A 21,298-nucleotide genomic window follows, 5' to 3' on the forward strand; every position below is an offset into this window, starting at 1 on the left:
GGAGAGGATGCTGAGGGTGATGTAGGGAGTGATGATGAGGATGTTGAGGAGGAGGATGAGGAAGATGATGAGGAGGGTGTTGAGGGAGAGGAGGAGGGAGATGATGAGGAGAGTGGAGGTAGTGGGGGTGGGGATGGTGTTGGAGGTGGTGATGAGGGTGATGATGAGGAGGAATATTGGGAGGATAGGGATGTGGCTACGATGGACATAGAGGAGGATCTAGTGAAGGACACCAAGAGAGCATTAGTACCAATAGAGGCAGGGCCTAGCCAAGTAGAGTTGATGGAGGTGATTAGAGCACTATGAATTTAATTAGATCAGATTGTGGTAGAGAGGGATGATGTGATGGGAGAGAGGGATGTAGTTATAATAGAGAGAGATTAGGTGATGGCTGAGAGAGACCAGGCTAGTGCTGAGAGAGATGCAGCTATGCACAAGGAAGAGATAGTAGTGCAAGAGTCATAGGGGTTCATCAGTAGCATTAGAGATGCAAACTTCCAAGATCTGGCAACAATGATGAGTAGGGCTCACATGGAGGCACAATATTGGCAAGATCAGTATGAGAGGGTGGTACCATCGGGGTAGAGAGTAGAGAGTTTTTGTGCATCGAGATCTCATTCCCATAGGACACATAGGACATAGAGTAGTGTGGGGGTGATGGGGCCAATGAGGCCATCACCGAGAGTAGAGGGATCATCCTCAAGGCTAGATAGAGACCATGAGGCTAGGGATAGCACAGGATGACATAGACAGACTCACATATAGAGGGGCCACTCTATGTCTATTTTGCTCTTTCATGGTTCACACCTACAGGCAATTAGTATTGATGTAAACCATGGTCATGTACTCTAACACCTTTGTGAGACATTTATGAGATGGTCTTATGTTATGATGATTATATGAGATGAATTATGCATATGCTTTAGATGTTTTATATGGATGTATTTATGTTTTTTTTGTGTGGAATTATATATGATGACATCATGTGTTGATTTATCACATGTTATGCATAGGAAATACCATCTTTTTATTTTTGCCACATGTTTTTCTCATGAATGAATGCCTAATGTAATGTGAATGATATGGAATGGATGTAAATGAAATGAAATGAATGCAAATAAAATGTAAAATGATAGGGAATAAATGAAAATGAAATGGATGCAAATAGTATAAATACCATGTTTATTGCTTTGGATCATTTTGAACTTTGGAGACATGTAGGAATGTAGTATGACAATGCTTTTTGATTATTAGAGTATGAGACCAAGGTGTACACTCAAAAGTGTCCCACTCTAAACCCTTCTATCCAAACGATTCCATGAGTTGGAATGCTTAGATGCCGGCTTAGAGCTCCCCATCCATGGAGTGCAAGAGAGTGTATTTCAAGTTCAAGGGCTCTCAGATGAGCCTTAGAGATACTCTTCTTGCTAGTAAACCATGCAATGGGAGGTTCCAAAGACAAGATGCAAGAATGCAAATGTCCCAAGGAGTTCCTCAAGAATGCAATGCAACTAAAGATTAAACTAGAATGATAATGCAAAATGCAGCTATGCTAAAACATGTATGAGAGTGTTACAATATCATTATTAAGCTATGTGAGATTAAGCTACATGTAAAAATGAAAGCTAAGCTAAGATGCTATGGTATGAGAGAATGTAGACAAGAAATAGAAGTTCTCCACAAAGCTCCAAAGAAACCTGTTAGAAAACCTGCAGCATAACAATATTCAAAATGAGGATCGATTGAGGGGGAAAGCTCTCTCCCTTTTAAAGATGTATGGATGGTGGAGATCAAGATGAAGATGGTGGATGATCAACGGTGGAATTCGAAAATAAGAGGGATCCATGTGCACACACAAATCAACCAATAGAATATAAGTTTACTTGTCATAGAAGACAAAAGTCACAAAGCCTTTTCTTTTAATTGTAAAATAGAAAAAGGACTTTATGTGTGCACTTTAAGTGGGTTAGAAGAATGGGGTCTTTTATTTAATTAAAAGGGGACATGTTCTTTTAATCAAATAATGAACTTAGGATAGCATAGTCAAACTATAGGTTATAATCAAATAAATTGATTATTAGCAATTTGTCTTAGGTAAGTGATTAAATTAATTTAGCCAAAATGTTGAAAAGGGGGCTAATAGTCTAGATGACCATTTTTAGGTGATTACACAAGGTAGCAAATGAAGAAGACGTAGACGACAGAAGAGATGAGATAAAGAATTGTTAGTACAATGAGAAGACCTTTTGCTTTTGTAAAGTGCACTATATGTCGAATGGAGCTTTATTTTGATATGGTAAATAGAATGCAATGCATCATGGCATAAAGGGCCAGAGCCCAAATCCAAGCCTTTTGCATAAACAAGCATGATGCAGACAAAGAATAACCTTGTCCTTCCTAAGGCATATGTACATGCCCCAGACTCTCAAATGTACATTGTAATAGATAGAAATAAACAAAGATGACCATGAACCATCTTGGCCACTCTCATAGATCAATTTATATCATCGAGTGGTATAGGAACATGATCAAAGAAAAAAAAAGAAAAAAAAAAGCACTCACTAAACAGCGTGAGCCAACAACTATTCTTGTTCGTTATTACTTGCTTTTTTTTGTTTTAGGTGTTCAAATGGTGTTTGAAAGGTTGATAATGTGATAGCTCTATTTGTCGATTTAGTGGAGAGGTTTGTAGTGATATGTTGGATTGATTGTTAGTTCATGTTGTTCAAATAGTGTGATTGTCATGAAAGTGTAGCACTTTGAGTTTTAATTTGCAAAGTGCAAGTGCATACGCAAAAGTGGTGGTTATGTATAGTGAATATGTACAAGGTTTATTGAAAATTTTTGATGGGTTTTGTGATTTTTAGGGTTTTTGGGGATATTTGATGTTTTTGTGTGACTGATTTCTTTAGGACATTTTACAATTTTTAAGGTTTTACTTCAGGAAATTTTCTGGTTTTTAGTATTTTTTTAGAATCATTTTATGATTTTTAGTGCCTTTTTCAAGACATTTTATGTTTTTTATAGAATTTTCAGGACATTTTATGATTTTTAGTGCTTTTTTTAGGATCGTATTTGAATTTTAAAGGATTTTTTCAAGATCATATAAGAATATACAAGTGTTAGATCCAATCTATTATTGGATAGGTCCAATGGATAAAAAGGGCTTAGGGATATGCCCCTAGTTCAAGTTCAAACTCGTGCACTATGTAGGCAATATGCCCCCAGAAAAGACACAAACTATGTACAAAGGCCAATGACAGCATGTGTGTGTAGACTGGTGATGCTTAGGAAAGATAACAAAGGACCTTAACTAGTTCGTCAGCCATGATAAGGGACCAAGGATGTCTTGAAATAGGAAGGATATGATCAAGGAATGATAGAGGGGAAAAAACTAGATGGAATCTTGATAGATGGAGGAGCAACAACTGATTACATATGGCACCTGTTTGCTAGGTTTTCACCATGGTACTTACCCAAAGTGCCTGTTTGCCAAGTTTTCACTTTTGGATGGAAATTTTCTCTTGACTCAAATTTTTGTGCCAAGATGCCTGTTTGCCAGATTTTTATCGAGGCATCCATTTTTTCATGACTTTTTTCAAAATTTTCTTTTCTTTTTTAGGACTTTTTGCTATTTTTTAAATTTTTTTCAGGACTTCTAAAAATTTTTATTGATATTTTTTAAAGACTTTTAGATAGAATCAAGTGTAGTACTTGCAAAGATCATGCTATTGATGGACATGGGTAGTGGTTCACCTTTTGAAGTCGTAAGCTAATATACTCCAGACTGAAATGATCAGTAACTACATAAGGTCCTTCCCAATTTGGCTCAAATTTGCCTTGTTTTTCTCTATGCTACTGAGTCTTGTAGTTCATCTTTAGGACTAGATCATCGACCTCAAAATGATGACCTCAAACTTTCTTGTTATAGCTTCATTTGAGTTGGTTGTGGTAAGCTTACAAATGTGTCAAGGTGACTCATCTCCATTCATCAAGCATTTTTAGCTCATGGAGTCTAGATATTCTATAGTTTTCATCATCAACAATACCTTGTAAGGATACTCTCAATGATAGAATTTCAACTTCGATGGGAAGCATGGCCTAAGTGCCATAGAAAAGAGAGTATAGTGTTGCACTAGTAGGAGCACACACACTTGTCTAGTATGTACAAAGAGCTGGATTTAGTTGGAGGTGCTAGTCTCGGCCTGCATCATTGACAGTCTTTTGGAGAATCTTAACAATGGTCTTGTAAGATGCTTCTGCTTGGCCATTGCCTTGTGGATGGTAAATACTAGAATATCCATGGTATATGTTGTACTTCTTGAAAATCTTGTCCACATATTTCTTTTGAAATGGAGTACCATGGTTAGTAATAATAGCCAAGGGGAATCCATACCAACATATGATGTAGTTTAGAATAAACCTTGAGATCTGCTTGCCAGTGGTGAAGGTCAACGGGACAGCTTCAACCCACTTGGTAAAATATTTTGTTGTGGTGATAATGAACTTATGACCATCAAAGGATGGAGGAGAAATTGCTCCAATATGATCAAATGCCCATTGTGAAAAGGGCCCTGGTGATATGACTAGCTGTAATTCTTGTGCTGGTGCATGTATCAGATTGCTATGCATCTGACATTTATGACATGTTTTGGAAAACTCATGGGCATCTTATTCCATGGTAGGCCAATAGTACCCAGCTCTAAAAATTTTCTTGGCTAGACTTAGACCATTGAAATGGCCTCCACATATACCTTCATGATCCAATGCAAGGCAGTTTCAGCTTCTTGCAAGTCAAGGCATCTAAGAAGGGTTTGGTTGAAAGATCTCTTGTGAAGCATGTCATTGATGATGACATATCTAGTAGCTTGATGGATAAATGCTTGAAAATCATTTTTGGATAAGTTGGGTGGTAGGATTTGGGCATGTAGGTAATCATAAATGTCTTGATACCAAGGAGAATTGGGACCAATAAGTTCACACACAAACTTAGATTAAGGGAGCTCAAATGCTGGAATTAAAAGTTGCTCTACAAGGAATTCATAACATTCCCCATTTTGAGGCATGTCAATTATAGAAGTGATGGTAGCCATAGCATCAACTTGCTTGTTATGTATTCTTGGTAGTTGATGAAAAGAGATCGTAACACATTTAGACTTAAGGAAGTCTACCATCTACCTGTAGGGCATTAGTTTATCATCCTTGGTCTCATAGTCATCATTGACTTGGTGGATGACCAACTGGGAATCCCCAAAGACTTGTAAATTTTGAATGTTCTATTGGATAGCTATCTTGAGTCCTATGATCAGTGCCTCATATTTTTCTATGTTGTTTGTACAATGGAATGCAATCCTATATGACCTTGAGATTATGTCTCCTTGAGGAGTGATAAACATGATGCCAGCTCCTGAACCATTTCATGTATGTGATCCATCAAAATAAAGCTTCCATTCATTAGCTACATCCGTGTGAAATATGGCTTCATCTGGAAAGTCTATCAACATGAGATGATCATCTGATAGAGGGGCTTCTGCTAATTGATCCACTATCACTTTCCCTTTGATTTCATTTCTATGTACATATTCTATGTTAAATTCACTAAGGACCATGACCCATTTGGCTAAGCATCCTATGAGAGTAGCTCTGCTGAGGAGTATTTCAGTGGGTCAATCTTAGAGATGAGCATTATTTTCTGATGGAGCATGTAATGTCTAAGCTTTTGGGCTGCAAAGACAACAACAAGGCATGCTTGTTCAATTAGTGAATAATTTAGCTCATAGCCCACAAGTGTTCTACTAATGTAATATATGGCTCACTCTCTTCCTTGTTCATCATTTTGTGCTAAGAGAGCTCCTAATGTTGTATCTGTAGCAGATATATATAAAATGAATGGTTTTCCTGGAATAGGAGCCATTGAAACTGGTGGATGTAGAAGATAATCCTTGAGTTGTTGGAAAGATTCTTGGAACTATTTATTCCATTGAAAGGATACTCCTTTATGTAAGAGGTGTTGAAAGGAGTGACACTTATCAGCCAATTGTGCAATGAATATGTGGATAGATTGCAATCTTCCTTGTAGTCCTCGTAGGGTTTTTAGATTCATTAGAGGAGGCATGTTAAGTATTGCTTTTACTTTCTTGGGATCCACTTCAATGCCTTGTTGAGAAACAATGTAGCCTAGGAGCTTTCTAGAGACAACTCCAAATACACACTTTTTTGGATTTAGATGAAGCTTATAGCTTTCCATTTTGGTGAATATCTGATCTGGGATGCCCAAATGATCTTTCCTTTTATAGGATTTGCAAAGTAAATCACCAACATAGTCTTCCATGAGGATGTGCATGAAATCATGGAATATGGTGATCAATTCTCTTTGATATGTTGCCCCAACATTTTAAAGACCAAATGGAATGACATTCCAGTAATATATTCCCCAAGGGCATGTAAAAGCTATCTTGTGTTGATCTTCAAGGGCTATTCTTATCTGATTATAACCAAAAAAGCCATCCATTAGTGTTAACATCTCATACCCAACTGTCATGTCTATAATGATATCTATGTTTGGTAAAGGAAAATCATCCTTGGGATATGCCTTGTTAAGATCACAAAAGTTAGTGCATATCTGAATGCCCCTAGAGTGTTTGCTTATTGGTACTAGATTAGATATCCACTCTGCATAATCAATGGGTCTTATAAAGCTGATATCCAATAGTTTCTTCAATTCAACTTTGACAAGGAGGGCAACTTGAGGATGCATTTTTCTCAACTTTTTCTTTACTAGTTTCATTCCTGGTTTTAGTGGCAAGTGATGAAGGACTAGTTTAGGATCTAATCCGAGCATGTTTGCATAGGACCAGGCAAAGTTGATCTGCCTCTCTATGAAGAATTTGACAAATTCATCCTTTTTTTTTGGTGATAATGAGGCTACAAAGTGTATGACTTTGGGGTTGTTAGGAGTTCCCAGATTAATCTCTTCTATCATCTCCACAAGTAGTGCTCATCTTTCCTTCAATGGGGGTGCATCCAATCTTCCATCCTTGGGCACCTCAGAGGGGTTTTCACCCTCAGATACATCTTTTATTTTTACCTTTTCACAGTCTAATGGCACCTTTCAATTTTCACCAAGAGACCTACTTATGTCTTTTTTTGTTATTTTCTCAATTTTGTGTTTAGAAGATGGAGCTAACTCCCCGAAATATGCCATGATGTTTAGATCAATGGAAAATCTAGACTTGTGATCACCTTGTGGTACGTCTTCACAAAGCTCGAAGAATTCTATGATGGCATCATCATTTTCAAACTAGTCAAACATTGGTGGTCCTTGTTGGTCCCAATCAATAAGTTTAGGGAAAACTAAGGAAATACCATCATTGATGTTGAATAAGCTTTGGTCAAAGGCATATATATGGATATCCACTTTAGTGATGTCATCAGGATCATGTTCAGAAGTAGGAGGGCTTGGATCCCAAAATGTTTCAATCCAAGGTGAAGAATTGGTTTGAGTGATAGGTGGATTGACATATTTATCTTCCATAGGTAGGCTATCTAGGTCTACAAACATATGATCAAGACCAAGGGAGGTATTAGGATCGTCAATGTTAGATACTGATTGGGTGGGTTTGGGTTGGTTGTTCTTAGATGCCTTGTCATCATTTGAAGCATTCACCTCCTCAAATAAGGATGACTCAGTATTAGGAAGACCCAAAACAAATGGTTTGAATCCAAGTCCCAAGCTACGAGGTTGTCCTAATGTAGTGATGGGTTGAACAATGCCTTGCTTTTGGAGTCCCAGGCTACTACATCCATCATATCCCTTTTTCTACATGATGGTGAATCTAGGTCCATACATGTCAGGGGATATGGGAGTAATTTATTGTTCTACTTTAGCCTTTTCAATCCATGTAGAGATATTTTCATAGACACATTCTTCATGTAGTCTGCCTCCACTAGTGAAAGCCACAAAAGGTTTCTTTTGAAATGTGAACTTAGGCTTGTTTTGTATAAGTTGAGGTTTACCATATGACTTGGGGGTGTAATACCCCAAAATTGGCTCATTGCCATTATACCAATTCTGGTATATTTCTGATAATTTTTTAAGTCCTATTCTAATAGGAAATTCTCATTCTGCTATTCACTACTTGACTTAATTGTCAGATGCAGAAAACCCTAATCTGCATTCATCATATTTCTTATTTAATTCCTATAGTACGCACTCATATTAGTCGCATTAAACTTACTTGATTTAATTATAATTTAATTATTAAGTATTTATACTTTAATTAAATTATAATTATATCCTAAGGCTAATGTACTATGAAATTAAATTTATTTAATTTAATAAATACGCCTATCTTGATTAATTAAATGTAATTATTTAATTAAATGGGAAAGGTATTTCTAATTAATTAAACAAAATTATTTAATTAAATGGGAAAGGTATTTCTAATTAATTAAACAAAATTATTTAATTAAATCGAGTACTTACTTCTAATTAATTAAACAAAGTTATTTAATTAAATGGGAAGCCATTCCTAATTAACTAAATGAAGTTATTTAATTAAATAAGAAAAGTGTCTCTAGTTAATTAAAGATTATTTAATTAAATATAAAAAGTAATTATGAGAGCATATCTCATTTTATTAAATTAAATATCTCAACAAAATCCTTCTTCAGTTCGAAAAGGAAAATTTCCAGTTTACTATTGATCAAAAAGGAATTAAATCAGTTAACTCCTTTTTCTACTCAAATTAAATTAGTTAACTCCTTTTTCTACTCAAATTAAATCAGTTAACTCCCTTTAATTTGGGAATCTTCCTTTATGACTGAACTTCACCTTTAATCCTAACCGTTGATTGAAATCGATCTCAACCGTTGATGGGTTCCAGGAAAGTCTATTTAAGAGACCCTCATCTCTTCATTTTGAAAGGAGGTTGAATGAGAATTTGCATCGAATTGCTGCTGGATTGTGCATTCATTTGAGCTCCCTACTTTCATATTCATTTTCTAGCTTAATTTCATTTAGCATAATATGCATATGATTAATCTAGTTTCCTTTACTTGTTTTTAGATTAGAATGCATTTCTCATTCTAGATTAATCTGCATAATCATATAGATTAATTTCATTTCTTAAATCTTTTGTTCTTACAGGGTCTGGTTGCTTAAACACCTCGAATCTGAGGATATCTGACAAGCAATTCCCTTTAGATAGAAGACAACAGGTCGCTTTGCAGGTTGATTTTTGGATGAACAATCCAATGTTCATTCCAAGATGAATTCACATAGAATGACCATGTTGAAGTGTGTGTGTTAGCAGAGGCCACATATTCACACATACAGGGGAATAAAGGAAGTTTCCCAATGTGAAAGTCATGAGACATGGAGTACTCATCGTGACCTTGGTCTTGGATTTTGAGCTTTCCTTTGGATGTGAGTGTGAGCATGGAAGGATCCACATACTTGGAGGACTCTAGGGGATTCGCTGCATGGTTGTTGGAACTTGGTATGTAGTGGTTCCTATAAGATTAGCACAGAACTGGAAGGGATCTAGATCACCTAGGATGGTTACCTCTACATTATTATAGGAAAAATTTAGGCACTAGTTATATGTAGAAGTAACTACTTTCATAGCATGGATCCATGGGTGGCCTGGTATCACATTGCAATTGATTTCTATATCTAGGACTTGGAATAAAGTGTTCTCAGCAGCTAGACCAACTGTGATAGGTAAGGTGATAACCCCTATAGAGAAAAATTCACCATCATCATAGGCTTTGATTGTGATCCTTCAAGAGAGATCCACATCAGTTTCAGAATAACCCAAACCTTTGACTACTTTAAGTGTACATATATTCAACCCTGCTCCTCCATCTATGAAGAAATTTTTGACTTTTAAATTGTGGACAAAGACTTCGAGGTGGAGGGGATTATTGTGGTTGGGTTTTTCTTTAGGAACATCTCGAGGGGAAAAAGTGATATGATGTGATGTAGATAGGTTCTCAACCATGGCTTGAAACTGGGTAACATCAATGTTATTTGGGACTATTGACTCTTTAAGGGCTTGATCCAAGATCTTTTGATGTTGGGGAGATGCACGCAGTAGGTCCAAAATGGATATTTTCATAGGGGTCTTGCCAAGCTATTCAACAAGGCTATAATCAGATGAAGCAAGAGCAACAGGTCTACTAGGGGGTACAGGTCTAGTAGAAGTAGTAGGTATAGATGGGGCTCCAGGTAGGGTGATCTTGCTATGACATTTAGTGATAGCGTAACGAGGGTCTTCAGCCTTCAATGTGAATGTAGATATATGGGAATTAGACTCATTAAAGAAATTGATGGTGTAGTCATATCTAGTGTGTGTGTAATTTACATTACCTTGTGAGTTTGAGTTTGAACTTGAGGGCTTATCTTTTTCATGATTACCCAAAGGATCTTTGAATATAGTGTGGTCAAAGTTGGATGCTAATAGTGATGGGTCAGCCGTGATTACACCATCATAATTAAGGTCTTGTATTGCACGTTTCAATTGGAAGCATGATGAAGTCTTGTGTCCTTTGGTGCAATGGTAATCACATTACTTTTTGTCATCCCATCAATCTACTTTAGTTAACGGTTCATCTTTGATTGGGGGTAACTACAAGAAGTTATTACTCAGTAATTGTTGTAATGCAGTCTTAAGAGGTATCTCCAATGGTGTGAATTTTCTATCCTTGGTTCTAGGATGTCTCCAAGGTTTGTCTTGCAGGGAAGTCTCAATCTTCTATTGTCAGGATGATGTTTGATTAGGAGTTTGTGAATTTGTAGGATTTTCACCTTTCAAAGTCAGTTGAGGTTGCACTACTCTAATTGTGTAGGCATCTACAATACCATCATTAGTCACATTCTTGTTTTTGGAGAAATTTTTTGGCTTGTCATTAGAGGAACTGGTGTTCGTGTTTTCTTTATTTATCTTGAGGATTCCCTTATGGATAAGAGAATCTTCAATACTAGCCCCTTTTTTCATCAGTTTGAAAATAGTTCTTGGGCTCTTGATTTTGAGTTCATACATTAATTTCAAGACTAAATTTTCAATGCACAAGTTTACATGTTGTTCTTCAGGAATGTCTAGTGAGCATTGACTAACTAAGCTTCTCCAACATAGCAAGAATGTGATGAATGGTTCTCTTGTCTTCTGTTTAGTTGAACATAAATCAGAGAGTGTCACTTCATTCATAATGTTAAAGGAAAAGTGGGAGATGAACTTGTCTACGAATTTTGACTAGGATTTGATATTACCAAGAAGTTTGGAATACCATTCACGTGCAGGCCCACCTAGAGAATAAGGGAACAATCTCATGAGGTAAATGGGTTCATCATTGAGTTTGGTACATGAGGCACAAAATTCTTAGATGTGATAAGTAGGGTTGCCTTTTCTTTGATGTTTTTCAAATCTTGGAGCCTCAAAGTGTTTTGGGAATGGAGGCATATACAGACTTTTGTCAAATGGATTAGGACATAGGTCTCTTTCTATGTATAGAGCCTATTTCTTTTGGACTCCTAATGCCTCGAATTGTTTGGAAAGTTGTTTGAATTTTTGTAATAACTCTTCATTGGGATTTTGTGTGATAGTCTTTCCTTCAAGTCTTTTGTGTCTATGAGTAGACTATTTTCTTTTGCGAGAACTATGTCTATTTGGTTTTGAAATTTTTGTGTCTGATGAGTCTGGTGATGTGTCACTTGGTGGTGGAGGTATGTTGGTACCTCAAAGACAAAAAGGTCCCTATTGTTGGGGTACTTTTTGTGGTATTTGATGTGGCACTTGTTGCAGGATTGAATGCAATTGTTGTACCATGTGTTGTGGTTGTCGTTGGGATACCTCTATTGGTTGTATGTGAGACCATGTACGAGCTTGTTATTTTAGAGGTATTTGTTGAGGTTGTTGTGGCACATGTTTTTGTTGCAATAAATGTTGTTGATATGCAATTTTTTGCTCAAGGTGTCTTTGTTATTCCAACTATTGCTTGAGTTTCTCTTGTTGTTTAGCAAATGTCACTTGTTGTTGATACATTGCATGGAAGTCAAGTGGATTTATGTTGGACTATGTATTAGGGATGTTGGATGTTTGTACCACTTGAGGTTTTTGTTTTTGTGGTTGATGTTGTTGTTGATACATTGGATGTGTGTTGGAAACATTAGGTCCTTGGACAATTGCAAGTTGATATTGTTGGGGTAGTTGGTTATGTCCTTGAGAAGTGATCATCATGTTGGTATTGTTGCTTTGGCTCCCTTGTGTGTTAGAGGTTCCTCCTTGTGACATCATATTGACTTGACTATGAGATGTGTTCCTATTTGGAATGGGTGTAATGTTGTAATCACCTAAAAATGGTCATCTAGACTATTAGCCCCCTTTTCAACATTTTGGCTAAATTAATTTAATCATTTACCTAGACCAAATTGCTAATAATTAATTTATTTGATTATAACCTATAGTTTGACTATGCTATCCTAAGTTCATTATTTGATTAAAAGAACATGTCCCCTTTTAATTAAATAAAAGACCCCATTCTTCTAACCCACTTAAAGTGACACATAAAGTCCTTTTTCTATTTTGCAATTAAAAGAAAAGGCTTTGTGACTTTTGTCTTATATGACAAGTCAACTTATATTCTATTGGTTGACTTGTGTGTGCACATGGATCACTCCTCTTTTTGAATTCCACCGTTGATCATCCACCATCTTCATTTTGATCTCTACCATCCACACATCTTTAAAAGAGAGAGAGTTTTCCCCCTCAATCCATCCTCATTTTGAATATTGTTATGCTGCAAGTTTTCTAACAGGTTTCTTTGGAGCTTTGTGAAGAACTTCTATTTCTTGTCTACATTCTCTCATCCATGGCATCATGGCATTCTAGCTTAGCTTAGCTTTAATTTTTACATGTAGCTTAATCTCACATAGCTTAATAGTTGGATTGTAACACTCTCATACATGTTTTAGCATAGCTCCACTTTGCATCTCATTCTAGCTTAATCTTCATTTGCATTGCATTCTTGAGGAACTCCTTGGGACATTTGCATTCTTGCATCTTATTTTAGGAACCTCCTATTGCATGGTTTACTAGCAAGAAGAGTATCTCTAAGGCTCATCTAAGAGCCTTTGAACTTGAAATAAACTCTCTTGCACTCAGTGGATAGGGAGCTCTAAGCCAACATCTAAGCATTCCAACTCATGGAATTGTTTGGATAGAATGGTTTAGAGTGGGACACTTTAGAGTGTACATTTTTACACTATTGCTGATTGTTACAACTATCTATTTCTTAGGAGCATTTGTTTGACCTTATCACTTTCTCTCGATCTATTCACTTTGCTAGATGTTAGAATTCTTTTCGGATCCTAACATCATCTTTCTAATGTTCAGTACTACCGCTATCAGGTTGTGCATTCAGGACTTGCTATCTATTTCTGCATTTCATTCTTTGGAATCAGATATCTATATCTATCATCGCCTAGTTGGCTTCGATTTTCTTTGACATAATGTGTTCCCAGATCGATCACACATTAGTCAAAGAGGGGCAAATGTAATCACCTAAAAATGGTCATCTAGACTATTAGCCCCCTTTTCAACATTTTGACTAAATTAATTTAATCATTTACCTAGACCAAATTGCTAATAATCAATTTATTTGATTATAACCTATAGTTTGACTATGCTATCCTAAGTTCATTATTTGATTAAAAGAACATGTCCCCTTTTAATTAAATAAAAGACCCCATTCTTCTAACCCACTTAAAGTGCACACATAAAGTCCTTTTTCTATTTTGCAATTAAAAGAAAAAGCTTTGTGACTTTTTTCTTAAATGACAAGTCAACTTATATTCTATTGGTTGACTTGTGTGTGCACATGAATCACTCCTCTTTTCAAATTCCACCGTTGATCATCCACCATCTTCATCTTGATCTCTACCAGCCATACATCTTTAAAAGGGAGAGAGTTTTCCCCCTCAATCCATCCTCATTTTGAATATTGTTATGTTGAAAGTTTTTTAACAGGTTTCTTTGGAGCTTTGTGGAGAACTTCTATTTCTTGTCTTCATTCTCTCATCCATGACACCATGACATTCTAGCTTAGCTTAGCTTTCATTTTTACATGTAGCTTAATCTCACATAGCTTAATAGTTGGATTTTAACACTCTCATACATGTTTTAGCATAGCTCCACTTTGCATCTCATTCTAGCTTAATCTTCATTTGCATTGCATTCTTGAGGAACTCCTTGGGACATTTGCATTCTTGCATCTTGTTTTAGGAACCTCCCATTGCATGGTTTACTAGCAAGAAGAGTATCTCTAAGGCTCATCTAAGAGCCTTTAAACTTGAAATACACTCTCTTGCACTCCATGGATAGGGAGCTCTAAGCCGGCATCTAAGCATTCCAACTCATGGAATTGTTTGGATAGAATGGTTTAGAGTGGGACACTTTCGAGTGTACATTTTTGGCGCCCACCGTGGGGCTTGAATCAAATTTTTAGCTCCATTTGCTTTCATTTCTTATCTCTAGTTTTTTACAGCAGAATATTGGATCTAATCAAGTGCTTTTGTAGAATTATCACTTTGGTTTTAAGGCCAACCCATAAGTAGATTGGTTTGAAAGCCAAAAACTTAGTTGGTTTAAAGATTTGATCATATCTTTTAAACCACTTGGATTTTGGTTCTAAAGTTTTTTTTCTAGGTTGGGTATGTGTTCAAAATGTTTCAGTCCAATTTTTAAAGCATTTTGACATGATTTACGAGAGTTATGATTTTTTCTTTATTTTTCATAAAAGGCCGTTTCTAATCACAAATCAGTGCATTTTTTGAAAAAACTTACATTTTTAGAAATTTATTTGAATTCTAAGAGGGGTATTATCTTTGTGTTTTGACTTTTGAGGTCATATTAGGGATCAAAAATCCAATTTGATAAATCTGGCCTATTTTGACAAAATTGGTCTCTAGGGCGCAAATAAAGATATTTTTTTGAATTTCTTGCATATTTGGAAATCCCTCTAATTTTTAGTAGGGGTCTCTTCTTTTCATTTCTATTTTTGGATCCAAAATAATAGCAAAAAAGTCTAATCTTGTTGACTAGGTCAAAAGCAATGAGTAAAAATGAGAGCATTTGTGATTAGTTTGCACTTTCTTTGCATACACTTGATTGGAAGATAACTTGGATATTTGAGGCAACTAAACATTTTTTATTTTAGTATTTTGTGTTATTTCACACTAACTTGTGGTGCTAACAAGTTGTGATTCAATGTTGCCATCCTTATGAAAAAAAATTGAAACATTACATAAAAAGAACGCATGTCAAAGATTCAAATGCACAAGGGCTACTAATGATTGTTTGTAGGGTTTCCCAATGCATAAAAACCTAATTTTGCTTACTTTTTACTTTTACATGTGTGGCATATACTAATTGAATATTTTTAGGCACATTAAAACTTACAATTGGGATCTTTTGGTGATAGGAGAGTATGCTCTTCACCCTTGTGTTGAATCAGAAATCTTGACTTACCATTTGGTTTCAAGAGTAAGAGGCAACCAAATCTTTCTAGTGTGTTTGGGAGAAAATGATTGGAATAGGAGAGTATGCTCTTCACCCTTGTGGTGAATCAAAAATCTTGACTTCCAAAAGTTGATCCACACTTTGTGTAGTTAGAATCCTTTAGAGTGCCTGGTCTCGGACAACCTCAGAGGAACGACCCAAGTGGGGACAAGCAGATTACCCAGCTCTTCCAACCCACTATAAACTCAAGGCTATCAAGGACACAAAAACTTGGTAGACATAGTGTTTGTCTTCACCTAGTGTGATCACTTATGAGATTTCAACCATAGGGAGATCACTAGGCAAGAATGCTTAAGGTACTCTTATGGTCGCGAGATCGGTTACTCATCGCAAGGTGAGGTGTCCCGTAATTGGGAGCAAGAGGAACACTATGAATGAAAGCCCTATCTAAACACCCTAAGTTAGTAACTACCTTTTTTAGCTGCTCAACTTCTTGGTGTAAGGATCGATCCTAGTGGACTACCCAGATCACCCCAAGATTTTACACTCACCATATGTGTTCCCTTGGTTGTGCTTATGGCACTTCCATGAAAAAGCCAATATCTCTTGTGGGAAACCACTTGGTGTGAGGTGAAGGAGCATCAAGCATGGGCCAAGTTGTTGAGTAATGAACCATGACTTTTAGGTAGATATTGCTTGATGTGTTCTCGAATGTGGTATACCTGTGAAAATCTTTTGAACATACACATGACAATAATTCTAGGGAATTCTTTTGAGACCTTAGATATGCTTGTATCATGCAAGGTTGCTTTGTCCCTTGCTTGATTGTTTGAAGACTACTCCATGTGTCACTATCTTGCTTGGAAAGAAATTGCTTTTGAACATCAAACTTGCTATGGTATCAACTATTGTCAAACTTTGTCAACCAAGTCAAAGCATCAAGTCTTAACATTTTTCTTGTGTTGCTTGCTAAGGGGAGTCTCATCATTTGAATTTTATTTGCTATGTCTCTAGTTTTTGAACATGCTTAAAGTGGCTCTTTGGTCTTAGTGCTCTCGGTCTTTCTATCTTCATGGTCTATGTCCACTTGCTAGTTATCTTTTTGCTGAAATGGTTGCCTTGATTTCTTGACTACACTCTTGGGTTGGAGAGTTGTTCACTTGTCACCCCGCTTGCTCTATCTATTTGTCTATTTGGGCATCTTTCCTAGCTATTGACTTGAGTCATTCATGTTGTAAGTTTCTTGAACATATTGTTTGACAAGTCACTTTAATCTCTCTCTAATATCTTGGCAAGTGAACACTCTACCTCCTATAGTTTCAACATCAAGTTATCTTCTAGGCTCTTTTATGCTTGGCTTTGCATCTAAAACTATGGGATCTAAACCTTGCACTACCAAACCTCCACCAAATCTAGATGATCATGATATTCTCCATGTCACTAAAGAGTTTTAAGATCTATATGTGCAATACAAAGAACTAGAAGAGACAAATGATCTTTCTTACCTTCATCTCTCTAAGTGCATGACAAAAATGAAGTCTAAACTGGAGAAAAGGTTAGAGGAGAAGATTGCATCATTACATCAATCTTCCTTAAGGTCTTTACATGCATGTGAGTCACCTTATTTAAGTTCATCCTTTTCTTCTAGGTCTACATGCTCTACTTCAAGACATCGATTGTCTTCACCTACTAGATCTAAAGGCCTTTTTAGAGAGCTAGAAAGTGATACCTCCTTTGAGCCGATGCCAAAATATCATGATAAACCTATCTTTGACCAAGAAAATTATGAAGAAATTAATGCATTATATTCACTTGAGAAACAAAAAGAAGATCCTAGAAATGTTTCTAATAGAACTTTTTCTCCCTTGGAAAATTCTTATGATGACACTTTGCAAAAACTTCTTGGCAATAAGATCATCATGTTGCCTAAGTCTAGCTCCTATGGAAATCCTTTCTTGGCTGATTATTGTGCTTATAATCAATCTAATGACCATGCTACTTTTTATTGTATAGAGCTGAAACATAAAATCCAAGATCTCATTGATGATGAGATTGTTGATCTTAGAACCTCTAGTGACTCATGTGGTGAAGATACTTCTCTTGAGCAAGATTACATTAATGAAACTATGTCTAGTAGAAGATCTATTACATCTTTCACTTCTTCCAACACTCGTGCATCTCCCAACACTTCAAATCTTTCCAACATGCCTCCATCAAATAAAGAACCTAATGCTTTCCACATTGACTATGTGTATCGTCAAGGGCTATCTCTAAAAGAAACTCAAGCTAACCTTCACTTGGTTGCAAACCTTTTCCATGCTACTAATCCTAAACATCCTCAACCTTCATGCACTACTATGCCTAATCCAAGTGCTACTCCATTCATTCTTCATTATCCCTTGTCCTTAGAAGTGGCTCCATGTCAAGAGGACTCTCAAAAAGAAAAAGCTATAAATGTCAAGAAAGATCAAGATCAAGCACCCTTTCATCTCTTTCAATATTTTTCCCCTCCATATCCTATATCTTTTCCACCTCCTAAGTATGATAAAGATACCACTTCCATTATCTCCCTTGAGCTTACTGAAAATTATGAGAAAATTTCTCTTCATATGCTATCCAAAGCTACTTGTCAAGATCAAAGCATCCCTTCATGTTATACTTCTCCACATCCACTTCAAAATTGTGCTCAAGCTTCAAGTGCTTCTATTAAAAATGTTGTTCCTATCAAAGGTACTTATGATTCTATTGATGGCTTTGACTATGTTTCTCAATCTAAAGATTTTGATATCCCTTTTCACTATCCATTGGCATCTCCTAAGTCTATCCTTGGTCCTTATCCATCAAAGCTAAAGCCTTCAAAACTTCCATCTATATTGGGACCTTATGTTCCGTCATCTCTTACATTTTCCACTCCTAGCTCTCTCATCATACCTCAAGATCAACAAAGACGCTCATCCTTGATGAATTATCACCCATCTATCCATCTAAACTAGTCATATCATCCTTATTCATCCAAAAATCCCAAGTCCTTTGGAAGTGAGAATGAACATAAGAATCCATTGAAAAAGAAAGATCACTATGTCCCATCTAATCGATACGTGAATGCTAAGAAGGAGAAAGCACAAAAGAGACTGCAAAGGTCCACTATTAAAAAAGCTAAATCAAAGAAAATATGGGTTCCTAAACCCATTATTGAAGAAATGTGTTTTGAAGTATCCAAAGGAAAATCTAAAGCTATATGGATTCCCAAGTCTCTTTTAAAAGACTTGAATATTGAAAATACTTCAAAGTTGACATTCAAGCTTCCAAAGGCTTCCATTCCATCTTCCAAAAATCTTTCTAAAAATATTCCAAAGCCTTCCACTCGACTTTTTTCCAAATCTTTTCTACCACCTCATACATCTAAACCTCAAGCTACTTCATCCATGATTCCTCCATCATTCTAATACCCTTCAAGGTGTGTGTCAATGTTGATCTTGTCCAATGTTTCAGCTACCCTCATGAAATCCTCTAAAACTTACACTTACTTTCTATACATGAACTCTTATCCTCCATATACTCTTCCTACTACCATTTCTCTTTCATCACCCTATCAACATCTTTGAGCATACCAGTCTATGGTCTCGGCTTATCATGACTTATCTTTTCTATAAGAGCACTATCTACAAACAGCTTGAGATCTTTCTAAAAATTCAAAAAAAAATTAAAAAAAAATAAATGAAAAAAAATGAAAATGTGCCTTGGTGAAAACTACTTCTTGTGGCACCTTGGTAGCAAAAGTAAAGAGAAATAAATTTCTCCTATGGTGAAAACTACTTCTTGTGGCACGTTGGATAAGTACCATGATGAAAACCTGGCAAACAGACATCATGCGTAATTCTTCCATCATCCATCTATCCCCTCTTCTCTCTTTGATCTTGACAATGTTGAGCTATCTTTGCATATTGGCTATCTTATCCACAAGATTTTCAATTGTGCTCTCCCATTCACTCATAGCCTCTATCTTGAGCTTTATTCTTATTGCTCTATCCCATTGCTATACTATCTAGTTAACCCCTTGGTCTTGATCATAATAAATGAAACATGGTTCTCATAGGTCTCTTGACATGGCTACTCTTTTGGACTACACACTTCATGCTATCTCACTTGTTGGCTTCATTGCTTATCCTACATGCTATCTTTCTCATTACTTCCATTGCTTATCCAAAATATGCTTCATATGACTATTTTACCTCTTTCCCTAGCTTGGGTACTCTTGAGGAGTCAGTCCTTGAGGATCACTTTTACTTGCTTCATACTCCTTTCCTATCCATCTTTGCTTATCCACTGGCTTGTTTCTCCATCATGTCCTATACCCTGCTAGACATTGGGAGAAAATGATATGACCTTGGTTGAGAATTAGTGATCTCTAAAACCTTCTAACAAATCCAAAAAATCATATATGATGCTGAAAAAATCCTAAAAATCAGAAAATGTCTTGAAAAAATGATCATCTTAGTGAAAACCTAGCAATAGGTGCTTTGGTGTATCACCAAAAAAAAATCAAAAAATCAAAAATACAAAAAAAATTGAAAAAAAGTCCTAAAAAAAATCTGTCAAGTGGTGAAAACCTGGAAACAGGCACTACTTGAAACCCTTGCACTTATGTCAGTCAGTCTCAATCATCCATTTCACTACACATCCTTGACTTGGAATTGTTTCCTGTCCTTGTCTTGGGGGCATAGCTACTTAGCCTATTGAGGTATTCTTGTGCATGAGGGTTTCTTTGACAACTCACAAAACAATGTTTCTCAACACTTCCCCCACCTTGACATCTAGTGTTTTTCAACACTTTTCAGATAGTTTACCTATGGTCTTTGATATCGCGATATTTCTCACTATCAGAATCAAATCTTGAAGAAATGGTCAAGTGACTTACACACACACACTTTAACACTTAAACGACTAAGCTATGCTGATCTTTATCTACTTTATGTGTTGTCTATGACGATTTATTTATGTTTCATCCCTAATAGTCTTTCAAAGATGTCGTTGACTAGAAGACTGGGGGCATGGGACATGTTTTCTTGATTTTTAATTGTGGGTATACTTTGTTTGTCTATAGTGTTGTAAGCATTTATGCTTGACCTATTCAACATTTTGACTTACAAATGTATCATCCTAGTGCTTATGCCTTGATACAGGTGTAATATTGCTAAATTAAACTTAGGGAATCTAATCGCATAGTTATCTTGATTTACATGTCTTTGATGCTTAGATTGGATTTCCACATACCTATCTGATATCGATCATATTCATATCCTCATAGTTATACTAGTGATGGTTGTATGATCTCATGATACTCAATGATAAAATTAAGAGTCTAAATGTTATGCACTTCTTGCTGGTAAACCACTTTTCATATTAGCTTGCATTTTAGGTTCATTTTCTAGCTTATTCTTGCATTCTTGCATATGGGGAGAGCTCTCTCTTCATCTTTTTGTGGACATATTAGCTAACTCCTTTCATATATTTCTTTATTTTCTTCTTGTTCATGTCTTTTCACCTTCTTAATCTTTCACTTCATCTCTTTTCTATCTTATCATCACATTATATAAAGTTTTGACCTCTTAAATAATTTCAATGTCCTAGATTCATTTTCGAGATCAAAATCCAAATTCGAGTTCATCTTGATGGTCAAAATTGTCTTTTAAAATTCTACTTTCTTCTGAGCAGTTAGCTGACCTTTTGAGGTCTAATCTTTGAATCATCACTGCGGCATCTTCATTTCTTCATGTCTT

The sequence above is a fragment of the Cupressus sempervirens genome, chromosome 9, assembly GCF_028749045.1.
Source record: "Cupressus sempervirens isolate cs-2001-9-10 chromosome 9, ASM2874904v1, whole genome shotgun sequence".
Taxonomy (NCBI): domain Eukaryota; kingdom Viridiplantae; phylum Streptophyta; class Pinopsida; order Cupressales; family Cupressaceae; genus Cupressus; species Cupressus sempervirens.